At 41.9% G+C, this 4,853-nt stretch overlaps 1 pseudogene; it reads right to left on the minus strand.

The window, feature by feature from the left end:
* Positions 1-628: 628 nt before the first annotated feature.
* Positions 629-4,630, minus strand: LOC139392942 (TERF1-interacting nuclear factor 2-like; annotated as a pseudogene).
* Between the last annotated feature and the right edge of the window lie 223 nt (positions 4,631-4,853).

Consider the following 4,853-nt stretch of genomic DNA (forward strand, 5'->3'; position numbering starts at 1 on the left):
AGGCAGGGCTACCTCATCACGAGACCATGAGCCTGACTCATGTCTGCTACATGTACAGTATGTACAGTATAGTGCCTCAGCTGAACAAGCAATTTAAGATGAACTGAATATTGGTCATCATGTTGGATTGTGGCCTTCTGTCCCGTAGAGGGTGAAGAAGGCATGGAAGAAATATGCAGAAATTCTACTATTCAAACTCTCAACAGTGTTTTCCTTATTTTTTAAAGTCAGCAATGCGTAGTGCATGGTCTGCATATAGGGCAAGCTGGCCCTGGACCACGGTCAACTGTTACAGTATATTGTCAAACAACTGTCATAACCCTGGCTAGCTAGCAAATTATTATTGTAAATGTACTCAAACTATTGTGGTGACTGATTACATAGCATCTTCCCAGGTGGTTCTCTATTTCAGCTGGTGACTGACACAATTATAATAGGTATTTTCAGCATGCAATGGCCAGACCACGGTCAACTCATCCAAACAGATCAGCTGGTGGTCATTCTGAAATAACCTCCGTCTCCAGTTCTCTAAACGGTCAGGCTGATACACGAGTCAGTCTGGCCCTGGTAGATACAACGACAACTAAAAGTCCTAATATAATACAGTTTCTCCCCAACCAGATTCATCTCACTCTTCCTCCTTGACCTTTTTCTTCTTCTTTGACGATTCCTCTGTACACCCCCATAGAAGAAGTCAACAAAGAGCAGCTCAAGCAGATGGGTTTTTCTAGGAGGTCAACTCATTGTTACATCACATCAACTTCCCAACAATGTGGTGGTAACATTTTGAAACATGTCGGCTTCTAGGAATTGTGGTAACAGCAGTAACCACTACCTCACCAGCTATAGAAGTAGACCTGGTTTCAACTTCAAATAGTCTACTATTTGAAATAATTTCACAATGGAACCAATAGAGTAGTCACAAAACTGCAAACCCCACCCATCTGGCACTCTAGGCAAGCTAAAGCAAACGCTAAACACATTTCAGAGATTTCAAATAGTATTTGAACACAGGTCTGAAGGGAATATATTATGAAATACTGAATTGTGTAACTTGTTAAAATCTACAATTTGGAATCTTAGTTGCCCATTGGTTACCTATAATTAGAGCTAAAATAGAATCCATGTCATATGAATTAATGTCTTACTTAATTCAACCATTAAATCCTTGGCTTTAGGGTACCAATATCCCCCCCCAAAAAGAAAAACAGACTTCACTTTTGGGGAATAGTCAACGTATTTAACTCTGACTGCTCTTATTAGAATTTCTACATTGCAAACAGTGAAAATTATGTTTCATGCCACAAGAGGTACCGGATCCGGTACAACATGTTCCTGTTTCAGCAGGATCCGGCTCAAATAAGGCTCTGTTGGTGGAGTAGCTACAGCCACAATGGAAAAATAAAAGTAGCCTGACTAGTCTAATGGAAAAAGCACTGTCGCTTAACTTAATATTGTTCCAACTAGTAATAACAACCAGTTATCAATAACACAGTTTGGCAATCGCCATGAACAGTGCACAGAGGTATGTAATGTACTCTGCTCCGAATGTCCTTACCGTCAACGGCCATTGGGCGCGCGTGTAGTGATGATCCTGGTTTCTGCTGTCCAGAACTAGTGTCACGACCTCAAGCCTCCACTGAAGTTTGTTTCCAGTTTACCAAGGAAGTGAGGGTCAGAGCGGACAGGATGGTGTCAGAGTCGTAGAACAAATGATCTGGAAAAGAGGGAGAACCCAAACCAATTTTATTTACTAATACCTTGGAGGTGAATACAGTTTGTGCAACATTGAAGGTGAAGACATCTTTAACAAAACAAGGCACATTTCATTGGTGGAAAATGCAATCAAATCTAAAGAACTTCAAAGAATTTACCCCAGCAGAAATAGATAACCTGAATGCTACCTACCTCTGTTTAGGTGTCCCAGTTGTCTTTGATGCTGTAGCAGTGTCTTCAGGTGCTCAAGGTCAGAGACAGACTGAACACACTCCTCCAGGTCAGAGAAGGCAAGACTGAGACAAGATGCTGTCTGAGGGTGAGAGAGGCAAACTTAAAAGTTCAAATGGAAAAGGAGAGTGCAGTCCAATACCAAATCAACCCCTAGCTCCTACCCACTGGAAATGTGTGAATGTTCCATTCATTGATTCATTTATTAAAGGGGGTTCATTCATTCATAACTGTAAACGCAACATTTTTCACATTTGAATTGATAGGATGAAGATGCAGTCATATCAGTCAGTACCTGTGTAAAGCTGGGTACCAGCAGCAGCTCCTCCAATCTGGAGAAAAACTCCCACACTAGAATCTGCAGTGCTGTGTCACACCAGAATCTGCAGCACTGGGAACACCTCCTTTAATGAAAATGTAGAGAGCCATTACACAGCGAGGTGAATGGTCTTGCCTATAACACTTGTTACAGTCAATATGCATTAGTTTGATAAAATACTTGTTTCATCCATTTGCACTACTATTCTTGATATTTGTCACAGTACCCAACTTGACACACAACACACACATCACATGCTTGGGAGCATTACATGCCTGTCTGCTTGCTCTTCAGGCTTATCCAACACTTTTGCTTGATTATGACACAGAACTACCCAATTGTGAAAAGTTAGATGTTTGATATTATCTCACCTGAAAAAAGTGCTCCCTCTTCACTGGGTCTTCCAGCAGGGTTTGGACCAGCTACACAAAGTTAGACTTTGATGCCTCCACTTTCTTGTTTTTGCTCTGAACATGAAATTACACCCCAAAAATTAAAAGTTAAGAACTAAAATTACAAAAAAAAAAAATGTTGCATAGAGATTTAACAATCCACATACTCTGTGGTGTATTGCACACAACTTACCGCTTTGTGCTTTACTGTGCATGACTGGATTCTATCCAAGTGGCGTTGGATGGTTTGATGGTCCACCATGTCCTCTTTACCACAGCACAACTCAAGAACCAGCTGAAATAGCAGGCACACTTTAATAAGCAGGAATGGAAACATTACACATTCAGAGTCAGAGTGTTTAATGTACAGGGTTGCAGGTGTGATTGCAGGGTTCAGTGAAAATCTTAGACTCCGTGCTCCAACATGCAGGACTAAGTGAAATAAAATAATGAAAATGGTCATGGAAAAACAATAGAAATAGAACTATATACACAATAACAACTGTAGCAGAGATGAATTAATAAGTGTCCATTGGGGTGGAGGCAGAGTAAAGACTGTAGAGGGGAAAGGGGGAATGACCATAGGGGAGCAGCAGGCAGACTAAATTACCATTGAGCGGGTGTGGGGACCAAGTGAAATAAAAACAATAACAATTATAATAAAAAGGTAATAATATACATATTAACAACTGTAACAGTGATGAATGTATACTGATCAAAAATATAAACACAACATGTAAAGGGTTGGTCCCATGTTCCATGAGCTGAGATAAAAGAACCCAGAAATGTTCCATATACACAAAAAGCTTATTTCTCTCAAATTTTGTGCACAAATTTGTTTACATCCCTTTAGAGCATTTCTCCTTTGCCAAGATAATCCATCCACATGACAGGTGTGGCATATCAAGAAGCTGATTAAACAACGTGTAATGATCATGCTGTTTAATCTTGTGCTGGGGACAATAAAAGCCCACTCTAAAATGTGCAGTTTTGTCACACAACAAAATGCAACAGATGTCTCATGTTTTGAGGGAGCGCGCAATTGGCTGCAGACTGCAGAAATTGCCAACAAAGCTGTTGCCAGAGAATTGAATGTGCATTTCTCTACCATAAGCCACCTCCAACATTGATTTAGAGAATTTGGCAGTACATTAAACTGGCCTCAGAACAACAGATCACGTGTAACCACGCCAGTCCAGAACCTCCACATCTGGCTTCTTCACCCGTGGGATCATCTGAGACCAATCACCCGGTCAGCTGATGAAACTGAGGAGTATTTATGTCTGTAATAAAGCCCTTTTGTGGGGGAAAACGAATTCTGATTGGCTGGGCCTGGCTCCCCAGTGGGTGGGTCTTTGCCCTCCCAGGTCCACCCATGGCTACGCCCCTGCCCAGTCATGTGAAATCTAAAGACTACGGCATAATGAATTTATTTCAATTGACTGAAATATATGAAATCGTTGCATGTTGCACATATATTTTTGGTCAGTATAATTGGGATGAGGGCAGAGTAAAAGTCATTTGAGGGGGTGGGGGGGTGAAATATCCACAGGAGGAGCAGCAGGTAAGTTAAGGGACCATTGGAGGGGTGGGGAGAAATGTTCATAAGGGGGGGGGGGGGTTGACCATTTAAGACAAAGGGGACACAAACTAAGAAGTCAATGACAACAGAAGTTGATCATGAAAATGTGACGAGAACAATCTTCTGTCCAAATCCCTGGCCTTCAAGATCCAGGGGCTTATGAGGAACTAAGTTCTGAATCTCACCCCACATTGGTCACTTTTACATCCTCCCAACCCTCAACATTTCCACCTCTCTCACCCTTGCTCTCAGTCCTAGAATGAGTTGGGTCCTCTGCCTGGAGCTTAACAGCTCTGGAACCATCTCTGTCACCAAAGTCACAAATTCCTCCAGCTTCCCATACTGCATCACATTACGCTGCTCAGCCACGTGCCACATGGATGCTGACATCAAGCGTATTGGTGGAACCAGGAGACACAAGGAGGATAGAGGGAGATTGAGACCCGTCATGAAAACGAAAGTGAGGAATTTGTTAACATAACTTACAACCATCAAATTAATACGGACCCCTGCAACTAGACAGGCATTTTATGAGACTCCTGTTTCCACGAATCCAGGACGAAGACCGTATAGCCAAGCTAAGGTTGGTCGGAAATTCTCTGTGCAACACCAT

The sequence above is a fragment of the Oncorhynchus clarkii genome, chromosome 33, assembly GCF_045791955.1.
Source record: "Oncorhynchus clarkii lewisi isolate Uvic-CL-2024 chromosome 33, UVic_Ocla_1.0, whole genome shotgun sequence".
NCBI classification, from domain to species: Eukaryota; Metazoa; Chordata; class Actinopteri; order Salmoniformes; family Salmonidae; genus Oncorhynchus; species Oncorhynchus clarkii.